The sequence below is a fragment of the Molossus molossus genome, unplaced genomic scaffold (genome assembly GCF_014108415.1).
Source record: "Molossus molossus isolate mMolMol1 unplaced genomic scaffold, mMolMol1.p scaffold_m16_p_10, whole genome shotgun sequence".
Classification (NCBI taxonomy): Eukaryota; Metazoa; Chordata; class Mammalia; order Chiroptera; family Molossidae; genus Molossus; species Molossus molossus.
Genome location: NW_023425345.1, coordinates 1,826,958 through 1,842,578, shown reverse-complemented (window position 1 = coordinate 1,842,578; position 15,621 = coordinate 1,826,958).

Genomic DNA, 15,621 nt, shown 5'->3' with positions numbered 1-15,621 from the left:
TTGACCCAAGTTCTAACAGGATCACCTGTGTGGAGAGGGGATTCCAGGGACTGCGGGGCAAGCAGAAAACCCGTGAGAAGGTTCATGGAGGGGGGCGATGTGAGGGGTGGCAGTGGATGTGGAGGGAAGGGGTCAGACTGCTGATATATTTTGAAAGCTGAACCAGTAGAATGTGTTGATGGATTGAATGAGCGTGTGAACAGAGAAAGAGAGAGAGATCAAGGATGATCCCAAGGTTTTTGGCCTGAGCAAGAGGGTGGAAAAATGGAGGTACTGTTACCTGAGATGGGAAGGTTACAGGGTGGGGCAGGTTTGGGGTGAATTTCAGGACCGTAGACTGTGACCTGCTAAGGTGGAGCTGCCTACTAGGCATCCAAATGGAGGTTTGGCAGGGGTGTTGACCGGACTGGTCTGTGGGAGAAGCCCAGGCTGAATGTGGGTACCTGCTCTGTGAGTCACTGTGTCTTACACATAGCAGGTCCTCAGTAAATGCCTGCTGACCTGGCCTGCAGGGTCTTGTGGGTGGCACAGAACGGGCCAGAGGCCCAGCTCCTGGGTGGACCAGAGGCCCCAGGGCCACCACGGGGAGCCACACCCGGAGGAGGCAGGAACGCTGCGGCAGCATTCCTCTGGTAACGGGGCAGAGGGTAACCTGGGAAGGCCTTTGGCTCAGGTGGTAGAGTCTTGGCACAGAGATGCAGTGGGCATTCTGGGAAGGCAGGGGCTCCAGCTTCAGGCTGAGGTAGAAAACGGGAAGAAGGTCCGAGGGAGCCAGCGGAGCTGGGGGTTCGTGGATGCAAGAGCCTGACCCTGGCTCCAGTCCAGGCTCTAGCACCTGGACAAGATATTTAACCCCTGAGGTATCCATTTTTGCCTCTAAAATAGGAATTAAAACTGTACCCCCTGCACAGGTTGATGTGAGGGTCAAGTGAGCTAAGCCATGTAAAGTGCCCGGAATAAAGTGATGGCAGGTGCTGAATCACATGACCCACCCAGCAATACTGCATCCAAAGAAGGCGGTGTGCCCCAGCCTCCTGGGAGGGCAGAGAAGAACAGTGCACAAGGCGCAAGTGCGAGGTGCCTGGGGCCCAGATAAGGAGGGGTACTTTATCCCCTGTGGGCAATGGGGAGCCACGGAAAGTTCTGTGCAGAGATATGAGGGCTCTTTCATTCAGTCCTCAGTTATCCTCCACTTGTGCTCAGTTTGACACAGCCTCCCACCCCAGGCCCACAGTCCTGGCCGGCACCCTGCCTGTGGGTTCAGGCACATCTCGTAGTCACAGCTAACACTTGCTGATTGCCCACGAAGTCAGTGCTCACAGCAGACCTGAGGGTGGTGTGAGGCTGGTCCTGTTATGATTATAGTTCGACAAAAGAGGAAACCAAGGCACAGAGAGCATCACACAGATCAATGTCATCATGCAGACAGTGGCTGGCAGTTGGGAGGCAAACCCAGGCGGTGGACTTGACTCCAGAATCAACACTCGCCTCTTCTGCTCTAGAAGAGCCCAGAGCCCTTCGAAGAGCCGGGCATGGTGGAGCGTCCAGCACAATCAATTCTCCCAGCTGCCAGGGCAGGGGCACTGTGCCTGCTCACGGGGCAGAGACTAAGAGGTGATGTGACTTGCTCAGGGCCCCACAGCTTGTCACCGGATCCGAGGCTCCAATGCAAAACTGTTAGACTCCAAATGCCTGTGCTGGGGGCCTGCTCGGCATGACCCGCGGAACCCTGAGCTCCCTGTCACCTGGGCCTGCATCAGGGGTGAGGTATCAGCCTGAGGCTATTTCTGAGGTCCTCGTCCCCTTGGGGGGGGGGGCAGTGGACCCTCCCTTCCCCTCCCATGCTGCCCTGTGCTGTTGTTTCTCTCCCAACTCTGTCCTTTCAAAGAGCTTTTTTATCCCAAGAAATGCCCAGGGCCACCGGCCTGGCCCTGCCTGTGCAGGACAGACTGGAAAGCAGGCTTAGCTGCAGCCTCTCTCCAGCTCCACGGCCAGAGAAAGGGCGCAGGGAACCAGAGCGTTCGCAGACCGGGTCAGGCCCACGCTCACTCCACAGAAATGGATCCCTGGGAAAACAGAAACCAGCAATCTACCCGGGAAGTTTACTGGCCTCAAAAAAAAAAAAAAAATCTATCCTATTTGAATAAAAGGTAATGCGGGAGATAAACCACTCCTTTCTTGGTGAACAAGGACACAAACTCAACAGAAAGGAACTGTTCACACGCAGCTTCGGGTCTGATTCATTAGCCGCTTTCGTTTCATACAAACCGTATTTCTGTTAAAATAGGATGATATCCAAAAGGTCTGTTTGCTTTTTTAAAAAAAACCGTCTTTCACACAGGGCAAGGCTTAGGTTTATTTTTTGTTTTTTAAACAAAGCTCACATTCTCCTGACTTCACGCCTGTTACTACAGCCAGAGGGAAACTGATTTCAGAATCCATCTGATATGTCGGATTTCTTTGTGGCATCCACTTCATCGCTCAGCAGCCAGCCATGATGTCATAAGCCCATCAGATTTCCGGTAGGGGGAAACGCTGGGGAATTGGTAGGAATGGATGTTTCTTACCCGGCAGGAACGGGGTCGGGAGGGGTTGGGTGTGTTTGGGAGGCAGGGGACTAGAGGGAGGCTCAGTGTTTGTGATATTAAATGTCAGGCAGAAACCTGAAAAATCCAGCCACCCAGATGTTTTCTAAATATCCAGATGTCTGGCACGGAGCAGACCACGCTCCCCCTCCTGTCCCGAGAGGCGCTCGACATTTCAGCCCTGACCTCGGGTCGGCAGCGAGTACGCTGCCAGGAGCCGTACATCCTCCAGGTTGCCCACCCTCGGATTTGGAATTTTTTCTAAATCTTTACACATGGATGACAGGAGTAACGAGGTCCAGATTTTTAAAAGCTGTTGAAGCAGTCATTTGCAAAGTTCAGTCCCTGGAATTAGCTTGCACAGAATACGCTATGGAAGCCAGCAAGCAGGAGAGAAACCCGTCAGCCTGCACACTCTCAAACATATGTGACTCTGCAGCCATAGGACTTAGAACCCCAAAACAAAACCAGCCAGTCTCGGAGCCAAGGACTCGAGACACTGAGAGCAATGAGCCCTCCCCCGGGAGCAAGCTTTCCCAAATCAGAAAACCACCCAACAGCTTTGTTCTTCCTGACAAAGCCCCTCACTTACGAGGAGCAGACAGTCGCCAACAAAAGAGCAGGGTAGAACTAATTTACACTCAGACTCCAGGCGTCAAGGAGTCATAAAGTACAGAAATGGAACTGGCTTTGCCTGGGAAGCCGCCTCCCCACCACAGGCAGTGGGGACTCCCGGGCCTGGGGGAGCCCCGCAGGCCACAGCCCAGCAGAGTCCTGGCTTCCAGGAGGCCTGGCCCCACGCCCACTGAGGCCACCTCCGAGGCCTGTGACATCACAGCTAATTGCTCCTGAAAATGAGCCAAGAACTGCAGGCCCCTGGGGCCCAAACCCTATGACTTCACAGGGAGCCAGGAGGAGAGGCAGCTGGGGAGGGGCCAGATCTAGATAGAACCTAGTACTCTGATGATGGGGGGGGGCGGGGCAGAGGGAAGGAGGAGGTGAGTAGGGGCTCAGAGCTGGAGGTGGGGGGCGCTATGACCTCATCTCTTAGAACAGCCCCTGTGCTTTTCAGATTAGAAAACTGAGGGCCAGGAGTGCCTGAGTGGCCCACCCAAGGTCACCAGGCTAATTAGCGGGACAGCCCGTCCTGGGGAACAGAAAACACAGGCTTGGCATGGCACAACTCTTCCCTGAACGTTATCTAATTTAATCCTCATGACACCCTGTGAAGGAAGGATTATCAGTAACCTGTTTCCAGAGGAGCCAGTGGAGGTTAAGTAATTGCCCAAGGTCACACAGCTAGCATTTGCAGAACTTGGTCTGATCCTGTGTCTCTGACTCCGAATCCAGTGCTCTTTCTGCTGGGTGGGGGGAGGCAGTTAAAGTTGCTTCGGGAGCTGTGGATCTGATTTAAATACATATTTTAAAAGCTGGTGATCCCCACTGAACAGAAGGAAGTAAATCACTGCAAATTAATTTTTCTTAAGCAATTCCAGTCAGGAGGGCTGTCTCACTGGGTAGGTGGGGAGGCTGCTTTTATTCTGTCCCTGCCAGAGGCTGAATAAAGCATGTAGACGCTCTCTCTAGCCCTGCATGGAGGGCGCTCAATCCCCTGAAGAGGGGAGGGCAGAAGTGGGGGGCACTAAAAGCTTCGTCGGGCTTCTCTGAGAGCATAATCCGCCATAGGAAAGGCGCCAGGCGCACAGGTCTTACAGAGTCAAGGGAGGAGAAATTCACTGAGTATAGAAACAACAAAAATTAAAAATAAGTCGGTCCCTGTAGGCCTGATTCTTACTTTCCAGCCAGGGGTTTAAATGAACTGCAGGTCACCTGAGCAGCTATTTGTGGCCCAGAGGCTCGACTCTGGGTCTGAGAGGTGCTGCCAAGGGTCCTGTCTGCCCTGGACGGGAGATGGGGGGTGGAGGCCAGGCAGTTACTGTGTGGCCCTGTACCCTGACCATCCTGGGGAGGCTGCTGGCCACCACCTTCTCCAGAGTAGCATTTGGAGGGTTGGGGCAGAAGAATGAGGAATAGGCTGGTCTGAGTTCAAAGAACAGGACAGGCCCCTGTCCCCAGGCCTCTGACTCCCTCCCCCGGGCAGGTCCACTTCCAGCGGGCCAGCCTTGGCACGTCAGTGGGCCTTCTGCGCCAGGCCTCTCCTTGCTCTCTTCCCCGCCAGGCTGTTTTTGTTTTTTTATTATTTTACTTTGTTTCTGTGAACAGCAAATGGGTTGTGGGGCCCAAGACTCAGGCCAGTGAAAGGGAAAGAAAAGTTTCTGCCATCTGGATGCCTAACCTGCCTGAGCAGTTACCATCTTTCTGGGAATATTCTACTCATTCTTTATTTGCTTTGCCTACCATCTACCCAGAAGAGATTGAGGTCCTGCCCTCATGGCACTTACAATTGATGGAGGATAGGAGGGGAGATTAACATTGATCCAATAATGACATAAAAATGTCCAAGGAAGGAGTGGTCCCCAGACCATGAGAGCCTGTCATAGGGAAGTGTCAGGTCAGAGGGGGTCAGAGAAGTCTTCCTGGGGCCCAAAGGATGAGGAGGCATTAATCCCTTTGACTCACTGTCACCTCTATAGAGAAGCCTTCCTTGATGCCACCCAAGGCTGCCTCCTGTCCCCATGCCCCATTCCCCTCCTGGCTGTTCTTCATCATCTATGCCCCTGCCCTGTTCTGGAAATCCCATGAGGCAGAGACTGGGTCTGTCTTGTTCACCACTGAGTTGCCATGCCTGGGACATAGTAGATGTTTCATGACTCCTTGTTGATAAAAAAAATAAATAAACAACAGCCTGGCTGATGTGGCTCAGTGGATTGAGCGTCATCCCATGGACTAAGAGGTCCTGGTTCAATTCCCGGTCAGGGTACATGCCCAGGTTGTGGGTTCGATCTCCAGCAGGGGTTGTGCAGGAGGCAGCCTATCTATATTTCTCTCTCACATCGATGTTTCCATCTCTCTCTCCCTTCCTCTCTCTCTAAAAAATAAAAATAAAAACATATTTTAAAAATAAATAAATAAACAACATGTTCAAAGGACCTGTGGTAGGAGGAACCATGGAGACTAGGAGGGTGTGGGAGTAAGAATGGAGCAAAAGACATAGATAGTGGGAGATGAGACTGAACCATCCCAAGAATCCCCTGGACATGTAAGTATCTCCTCCCTCCTTGAGGCTCCTTTCTGTCCTTCCCTTGTGTTCGACTGGGGTAAGTGCCTCCTTCCCCTTTAAGAGAGTGTTACATAGATACCCTGCCCTACTTGATCTGCCCCTAGCACAGCACCCCTGGGGATGAGGTACATGGCCATAGCACCACCTGCCTAATACTCTCCCTCTCCACCACTGCCTTCTCTCCTGCATTCATTCCCTTGCCTGGTGCTGTGGGGCCACCTGGAGTCACAAAGAGGCAGAGGGGGGCAGATCCAGGCTCCCAACCCGGGGCCTTCCTACACTCCACCCCCAGGTCCCATGTGCACACCCCCCCAGCGCAATACCACATCTGGCACCCTTTCTCCTCCCGGAGGCAGAAGTGGAAGGAGAGAAGCAGCTGGACTCCAGGCTTGGACCAGACCAGGTTTGCATCCCCTCAGCTGATTATCAGAGTGCGGTGTGTCTAGACACGAAGCTGCAGAGCAGGTGCTTGGTGAACTTGTCTAAAAGGCTCAAAGTCAATCTCCTCTGGTTTTCCTACGGGACTCAGTTCTGCAGCAGCCGAGGCTGGGGGTCTGGGCTCCCCCAGCCATCCACCCGGGGAGGCGACTGAGACACCACGTGAGGGTGCGGCAGGTCGCAGCCCCCAGCGCGGCGCCTGCAGCTGCGCCCAGACCCTGCTCCGCGCCGCCCGCTGCGCGCGCTCCAGCAAACTTTCCGTCTGCCACCCGCCCGCGTCCACACCTGCTCGGGGTTCTGCGGCGCCTCGACACCAGCGCGTGTTCGCACTCCCTCACCTGCTCCCGGGTCGCGGAGGATGCCTCGGGCGCAGTCTGCGCCTCCACCTCCTCCCCCGCCGCGAGTTCCGCGGACTCCAGCCTCAGCCTTCGGGATCGGTCTGGGCTGCCTCGGGGTCCTGGGAGCGCCTGCGCTCGTCTACGCCGCCTGGGCGGCCCCCAGGTCACAGAAGACGCCCCCACTCAGGTGGCGTCCACCCCACCCCAGCGATGCCTCAACCGCACCGCGTCCACGTCGCTCAAGGCTCACCAGTCCTAGGGAGCGCGGACCGAACGCAGACCCCGTACAGCCGCTCCGTGCGGGGGGTGGCCCAGTCCTTCCCCGGCGCCCCTACACCCGGCGACGCCGGCCGGAGCTGCTTACCTTGCCCGCGACCTCACGCTCCTGTCCCGGCGGGGCGGCCTCTTTCATACATTTTGCAATATTGTCGATGGTGAAAGAAAATGTTATAAATCCTCTCTCGGCCACGTGGCTGTTCCCCAACCTCCCCCCTTTTCCTCTTTTTTCGGCCTTTAGTACAACACTGGACCCCAGCAGCCGGCCCCTGTCCTAGGGGCTCCAGGCGGGCGCGGTTGGCCGAAGCGGGGCGTGGTCTGGGGCGGGGCCGAGGGCGGGGTCGGGAGGGATGCTCGCGCTCCGGCCACCCTCCCCTGGGAAGCCTCGGCCCGCGACCAGCGCTCCGGTTCCGGCTCCTGATTGGTCGGCCGACCGGCGATGCTGACGTCTGATTGGCTGAGAAGAAGAAGGGGCTCAGGCAGTGGGGGTGGGGGGATAACGGGTTTCATGCTTTGCCTTTTCTTTCCTGTCCCCGCCGTTGCTCTGTTGGGCCCTCCTGACATCTGCAGACTTTTCCTCTCTGCTCCTGTGCACTCCATCACAACACTTAACCATCCCAAATGTAACCGTTTTATTGTCCTTTTCTACCAAATAGAGAGTATCTGGAGTTCGGCACACGGGGTTTGTGCTGCTCACCACTGTATCCCCGAGGCCTGGCACACAGTCGGTGCTCAAAACGTGTTTGCTGTATGAATTCATAAAAAATGTACATGCACATTTTTAGAGCTATCTTGATGGCTGGTAACACTTCTAGATCTTACTAGTCTCCTTCAAGAATGGGGAGACTGAGGTGCAAAGAAATGCTGTCACCTGGCAGTGAATGCCGGAACTGAAAATGGGACATGCTTGCATCACTGGACCTCAGATTTCCTCTACACAGCGATGCCCTGTGGAGTGTCAGGGCCTCAGTTTTCCATCTATCAAAAGAATGTTGGATCAGAGCAGAAGATGTATTAGAAGATTAGTTATTTCAATGAACAGACTATACTTAGCACTGCGCTGGGGTACAGTATGTTAGGAATGAGACAGCCCCAGCCTCCGTGTTAAAATCCCGATAGCCTGCAGGGCCCTCTCCTTCCCTGGGACCCTGTCCTCTCTAAATCATGGGGGAAGTTAGAAGCACTGTGCTCAAACCAGGCTACCTTGCCCACCTCTGAGTGTGTGGGGGCATGTGGGAGGAGCCATGGAAGCTATCATTAAGCAAACTGACTTGAGTAGGCATGATATTCTGGGGGGAGGGTAGCCCCTGGGTACCCCTCAGGTGGATCCTTTGAATTGTGAGGCCTCTGATAAGAGACTGGGGAGAGGGCTCCCTCTGACAAAGGGGAGTATGGAAGCTGTTCCTGAAGTCGGGTGGGAGAAGGTTAATTAATCACAAAAATGCTATCTGAGATCCTGGGCAGCCAGACTCAGGCATGCAGAGGAGACAGCTTGGTGGCACAGTGATTTCCTCTTGTATCTCTGGCTGCAGATCACCTTTTATAAAGATGCTAGCCATTGGATTTGGGGCCCACCTTAATCCTGTATGACCTCATGTTGATTACATTTACAAGAGCCTCATTTCTAACTTGGGGTACATTCACAGGTACCGGTGGTTAGGATTTCAACATATCTCTTTGGGTAGCACAGTACAACCCACAACAAAGGCCAATCGGGAAAGAACGTTCTGGTCCGAGGGGAATAACAGAAGCAGCGGCCGTGAGGCTGCCCAGGGTAGATTACCCTCCTAGCTGCCCACTGCTCTCTTGTCACTTCACTCCAGCTCACCTTTGTTCCTGATACCTGGCAGCTGCCTAAACAGCCAGGAGGGAGCCAACCCTCTGTGTATCAGGCCTTCTCAGGCCTCACCTTCCAGCCAACCCTGCCCAGTCTGAGGCCCTGAGAGAGCCCAGCCCGCCTGTCCCTCTTCCCCCTGCCTGCCTGTTCCCCACCCCCACCCGAATCCCGCATGCAAGATGGACAAGGACAATAAAAGCTGTTTCACAAGCAGGTGGTGATTAACCGCCAAGTTAATTAAAGAGGCAGTAATTACACTCAGATTTCAGAGGAAGGAGCAATGTCTCAGGCAGGGGTGGGTGGTCAACCTAGGCCTCCCTGAAGAGGTGAGGCCAGAAGACAGAAAGGATTTGAAAAGGCAGGGGAAACATAACATTTTTTAAAAAGCGAGTGCTTCAACCATAACTATAGAGTTCTAGCTGTCAGAACCAGGTGGTGGGCTTAGATGTTCAAACTTGTCTCTGTACTTTCCCATGTCTTTGAAATATTTAATTAACAAAAAAAATGGCAGGAGGAAGGTTAAGTATTTCTAAACTCCAGTCTGGGGTTTATAAATGGCCTCAAATACCTCAAAGTGTGCCTCTCACTTTACACAATGGTGAGGGCCTTAAAATTATGTGTAAATTGAATCTTGTTTGCCCACCCAGTACATCCTAACGCCAGTAATGCTCTGTCTTCATTTCTGATTGATTTTCCCTGGCAGAGGCACAGAATTCTTTGCTTTAAGTGTCAGGCTCTCTCTGTCAAGTAGTTAATGACCTATAAAGCACTTAAAACATACTGGAGGAGATGCTATTTGGAGGCACCCTGTGGTGTACCCTCTCCTATTGTCAGTAATCACTACTCATTTATTTGCTCTTATTGGTTTGAATTTGCTATGAGGGTTCCCTAAAGTGGAGCCCACCAGGAAAGGCTCAATTCCATATGGGTCCAGATAGGTGCTGGGGTTGGGGGTTCTGGTCACCTCTTGGTATACCTTCCCTGACTACCTCATTCATCCTGCAGCTGTGGACGCCATGACCCTCCCAAATTTTCCTTACCATCTGTGTGCACCCGTCACTTGTCTCCTGAGTCCTGACACATTCTCTTGTCTTTGGGACACCTCCCCCTGGTTGTCACCTGGATTTCTCCTTATTTTGCTGTTGCACTTCTGTGCTTCCAGTTGTATTTGCTGAAACCAGCCTGTCCATTGGAGGGGGGCATGGACACCTCTTCATCCTTATGCCTTGAGGCCAGCAAGTCAGCAGGTCTCATTGGCCTCCCCTCTGAAGTGGCTCTAAAGTCTGGTCCCCTGCCCCAACCTCTGCCTCCTCGGCATCAGTCCCAGCCCCTTAAGCTTTTGCCTATCTCGGCAGCTTCCACCCTCCCCAGAGCCACTCACTGGAGTTGCCTCTAAAGAGCAGTGTAAGGGATTTTGCTCTCCTGCTCCCCAACCTCTGTGTGCTCCTCAGGCCTCAGCCTGGTATACAAAGCCCTTCACAACCTGGGCCTGGTCATCTCCCCAGGTGCCCCACCCCTCCCGCCATCTCACTCGATCTGTCTTCAGGCCTTTGTTCACAATATTCTCTACCTGGACTACCCTCCTCCTTTGAGTTCCCTACTTCCAGGAAGCCTTCCTGGGTTTGCTCAGGTGGAGTTACTGCCCTCTAGGGGCTTCCAAGGGTCTTACCACAATGTGTTCCCCTGGATTCCTGTGTCTGCCTGCCTCGTCACTCATCCCGGGACATCTATCGACTCCTCTGGAAGAAGAGTTGTTGAGAACATCAGCTCCGGATTCAGACAGGCTCAAGTTCAAATCTGGCTTTGTGCCTTGCTAGCTGAGTGAACTTGGGCCCTCGCTACCCCTCTCTAAGCCTCAGCTCCCTCCTCTGCCATGCCCCACAGTGCCTGCACCAGCTGGAGGATAATGCCAGCCTGGCCCGGTCGGTGCTGAGAGTGAGAGGAGAGCCCAGGGGAGGGTAAGCACAGAGGCCCGGCAGCAGCAGCCTGCAGGCTGAGAGCTGGAGGAGGCATCCCCAAGGAGCACAGGACAGGTGAGCCGTGGCAGGGGCAGGAGGATGCTCAAGGGGGAGCCAGCGTAGAAGGCTGAATAGACTCTTCAGGGAAAGCGTATTTGTTTTCTAGGGTTTCTGGAACCAATTACCACAAACTCAGTGGCTTGAAAAGCACACATTTATTCTCTTACAGTTCTGGAAGCCAGAAATCCACAATCAGTTTTACTGGGCGAAACCAAGGTGTCAGCGGGGCCACACTCCGTCCAGAGGCTCTGCTTCGTTGCCCTTGCCAGCTTCTAGATCCACAGTCCTTGGCTCGTGGTCCCCTCCCCCCTTTCAAAACCAGCAGCCTGCAAATCTCTCTCTGACTCCATGTCACAGTGTCTTCTGCCTTCTGGTATCTCTCTCTGAATTCTTCTTATAAGGACACGTGCAGTAGTAATAATCTAGGCTAACCTCCCCATCTCAAGATCCTTCATCACATCTGCAAAGTCTTTCACGGGTTCCAGGAATTAGGCTGTGGACAACTTGGGTGGGGGTGGGGGGCATTATTCAGCCTACCATAGAAGGCAACTGATCATAATCTCTGAAGTCAATTGTGGGGCTTGGATCTCAGCTGCACCATCTGCCAGCTGTGTGGCCTTGGGCAGGTTGCTACATTTCTCTGATCCTGTTTTCTCATCTATGAAATGAGAACAGTGTCTAGCTCCAGATAAGAACTTAGTAAACATTTAACTATAAGGCAGAGGGAGCTGCATGTACCAGAGCCTGGAGGTTAAGAGAGGCTCCAGAAAGACCCTCTGCAGGAGGGAGGGAGGAAGGGCAGGGAAGGGAGTAAGGCAGGGCAGGCTGGAGTGAAGGGGTGGAGGGCAGAGCTGGCCAGGTTCCAGGGAAGTGTGTGCATGTGTGTCTGCTCTGACCTGGAAATAATGGACAGGGTCACAGAATGTGTTTAAACAGGGAAGTTTTTGTTTGTGTTTCCTGTTATTGAGATATAATTCACATATCATAAAATTCACCCCTTTAAAGTGTACAGTTCAGTGGTTTTTAGCATAGTCACCAGTACTATCTAATTCCAGCACATTTTCATCACCTCCTAAAGAAAGCCCAGACCCGCCCGCAGGCACGGGGCCTCCCGAAGGCAGGGCAGCTCTGCGGGGTGTCCGGGGCTCTCCACAGTGTCCCTCTCCAGGCTTGAGCCCAGAAAGAAGACAGCTGTGTCCCCAGCACTGCGATGTGGGCAGGGGCACTGCTGGGGGCCAGGCCAACCTGGGCCAGTTCCCCTCCCAGACCTCGCTTTTTCTGAGGACGCGGGGACAGCGCAGGGCGCAGGGGAGGGTGCGGTGGGGAGAGGGGGCGGAAGGCCCACTGTATACACCACAGTGCCGTTTTCATGTCTAGACCTGGCCACTTCCTCCCTCCAGATCTCCCGCCCACCTGGATCCCACCTGCACAGACGTCCTAACAGATGGGCGGCCAGCAGCTCTCCTGGCCTCGCCCTCCCCCACAGAGCACCTCAGGGCTCCCCTCAACAGGAAGCAGTACCTGTGGGGCTACTGAAGGAAGGTGGGGGGCATTTGAGGCTGCGTCCCCACTAGGTCCCAGAGAGGCCCAAGTATAGAACGTTTTATTTTATTTTTAATTATTTTTTTATTAATTTGTTTTTGTTACAGATGTTTCTCCCTTTTCCCCCATTGACACCCTCCTCCCCGGGAACTTTTTAAAGGCCCGAGCAGCCCTGAGCCTCCCCTACTGACCCAGTGACTCTTGGGCTGACTGAGACATGAGGGACCCACAGGGGACTTCTCCGGTGCTCCCTGCACCCCTCACTGGGCTTAGCTCTGATGGTTGCTTGGAGGGTCCCAGGCCCCGGGGGCCAGGGCAGTCTGGCCTAGCCTAGACAGCTGAAGTAGGAGGGAAGGCCATCTGGTAAGGCGAGGGACAGCCGTCAGGACATTGCCGAGCCGGCTGAGGCATCCCCTGGCAGGGACAGGGGCTTCTGGGATCAATTAGCAGAACCACCCTAACAGGGCTCAAGGCCCCTGACGCTCGCTCCACAGGCACGTGTCATCGATCGGAGCCTCTGACAGCCTGGCAGCCAGGAGGTGAAGCCCAAGGCTGCCGGCCTCTCTCACATGCCTGGGCCTCGCCTCAGTCAGCCCCGCATCCAGCCTGCTGGTCTTCCAGAACCTGCCCCGTCATTCCCCAGCCTCCCAGCTGGGTGGTGCAGCAACACGGCCGGCTCGATTTTCACACGTGGAAAATGGGTCATGTACTAATTAGAGAATACTTCCTGGAAGTCGGGGGGAAATCATTCTCCCTCTTTTGTCAAGAATTGGCACTAAATCACCAGCCAAGGAAAAGGTTCACTTATTTTTTTTAAACATGTCTCTTGAGCCCCTATGATGAGTCTGGCACAAAGAGACAAGCAAGGTACCCCCCCCCCCCCCCAGCCCCTGCTTTGGAACCCAGAGCCTCCTGGGGAGGTGTGTGTGTGTGAACTGATTCAATGAAAGGAGGTCAGAGTAATGAATAAACTGCTTGGTGGGGGAGGGTGTTTTAGGGAAGGCTTCATGGAAGAGGTGGCATCTGAGCAGGAATTCCTGCTCAGGTTCAGAGGTGGGGAGTTCGGCACCTTCGGGAATAGCAGTAGTAGATGGGAGCACAGATGGGTCTTGGGGTGACTTCGAGCCAGCAGGAGCTGGGCAGACATGAGGCCGACGGACTCCATGGTGGAACCCGGTCTTTCAGCCCAGCTCCAGCACAAGTCCTGGCACGTCGTTGGAGCTGGGGGTGGTAACAGCCTTGCATGCAGGGCTGAGGGGCCAGGCCTCCATCCTTTGGACAGTGGAAGGGTGTGAGGTAGGGATCCAACCGCCTCCTTTGCATGTGGATGTCCATTTTTCCCAGCACTGTTTGCTGAATTACCATCATATTGTCTTGGCTCCTTTGTTGAAATGATTTGACCATAAATGTAAGGTCAATACCTGCCCGGCCAGTGTGGCTCAGTGGCTGAGCGTCGACCCCTATACCAAAAGGTGGCTCATTTGATTCCAGTCAGGGCACATGCCCAGGTTATGAGCCCGATTCCCAGTGAGGGGCATGCGGGATGTTCTCTCTCATCGATGTTACTATCTCTCCCTCTCCCTTCCTCTCTCTTTAAATTCAATAAGCGGGGGGGGGGGGGGGGGACAGAGGAAAAAAAACACCACTTGCCCTGGCCAGTTTTGCTCAGCGGTTAGAGCGTTGGCCTGCTGTCCCGAGAGACCCGGGTTGGGTTCCTGCTAAGGGCATGTATCTCGGTTGCAGTTTGTCCCCAGCCCTGGTTGGGTTGTGCGGGAGGCAGCCACTCGATGTGTCCCTTTCGCATCGACGTTTCTCTCTCTCCCTCCTACTCTATCTGAACAAAAAAATGGAGACGTGTCCTCGGGTGAGGATTAAAAAAAAAAGTAATGTGAATACCTTACAGGGTTTTAAGAAGGGAGTGAATGGTCAGATCTGTGCTACTGAAAGATCAATTTCAGAGACTGGGAAGGGCCAGAAGGGGGAGGGGCTGGAGGACGACTAAATGGATTGGTTTGAAGAAGGAAGGAAAGGGGAATTGGGAGAAAACCCAACTCGGGACCCTCGGTAGGGAGCCAGGTACGGGGCTGTGCCCTGAGCCCAGGCAGTCAGTCAGCCAGAATGTGGCCCCTGGCCGGTGGCACTCACTGGGGAATCGGGATGGGGTGGGCAAAGCGGTGACAGAGAGAGCCTGTGCTCCTCTGCCCCTCCAGGTCCACAGAGTGATCAAATCAAACCTCTCCAGACTTAGCCATTGCAAGTAGGTTTTCAGGAAGCGAGAGGATTGTAAGTGGGGAACAATGCCAATCACAGCAGCATTATCCCAGATTATAAAGCTTCCAAGAGGCGGCTCGCTCCTCCAGGCGTGCTGTGCCTGAAATTTCCAGGGGAGGCTTGGGATCCAAATGACTAGGCTGCCTGAAACTGCAGCGGGTGTGGGATGCCAGGTGGGGCCTGGCTCCACACCTCTACTGACTTGTTTCCATTTTCCCAAGGAGATAGACCACCGTGGGGGGTTGGGGGTGGGGAGCAGGAGGATACCCCTAGTTCCCACAGTTCTGAGAAGTGTAAGGCTGACAGGCCTTCTCTGAAGGAAATTTGTTCCGTCATGGGCTTCCCCAGCCCTGGGTGCACCTGAGTCCCTCTAAGGTTCTTTCTGTCCCCCTCCCTGCCCCGGCACCCCCTCCCCCAACCTACAAAGGCAGTGGGTATGCACCCAGTTGGAGCCAGCCCAGCGCTGTCCCTTCTGAGCCATAGGACCTTTAGCCAGTCAGTCTCTTTGGATCCTCTGCTTTGGTAAAATGGGGAGACAAGCCCCTTACTTCTCAGGGCGCTTTCAGGATTAAATGAGATATTGCAGATAAGTAGCCCGAGGAATAGACACCAGTACAACCTCCGTGCGTGCCGATTTGGGAGTGCCTGGAAAAGCAGTACCTGTCCACACCCTGACAGGTTTGCAGGTGCGTCCAAGGATGGTCCCTGCAGCCCCCTCCGGGGCGTCAGAAAACTGTGAACATCGGAAAAGGCCATTCTAGGATCCTGATTAAACTAGGGTCCGGGTCCCGCAGAATCCTGGCTGGGAGCAGAGGCGGGCAGATCTGACGTGCTGTCACTACAGACCCCCACCACGTGGCATGAACAAAGCCAGCGCCACTCACATCCGCAGAAGGATGCCACCTAAGCTTTCCGGAGTCCACGCAAGGACTGTATATCTCAGATGAGTTTTGTACACATGCATATATGTATGTAGATGCAGTAAAAACAGCCCGGAAGAAAACACACCCAAAGGACTCAGTGGTCACTCTGAGGAAGGGGTTGGGATGAAGAATTTGCCGTGTCAAGAGCATCAGAGGGAATTCCACTTTGCTGTAGTTTGTTTTACTGCGATATGCACTCACCTCGCCTGTGG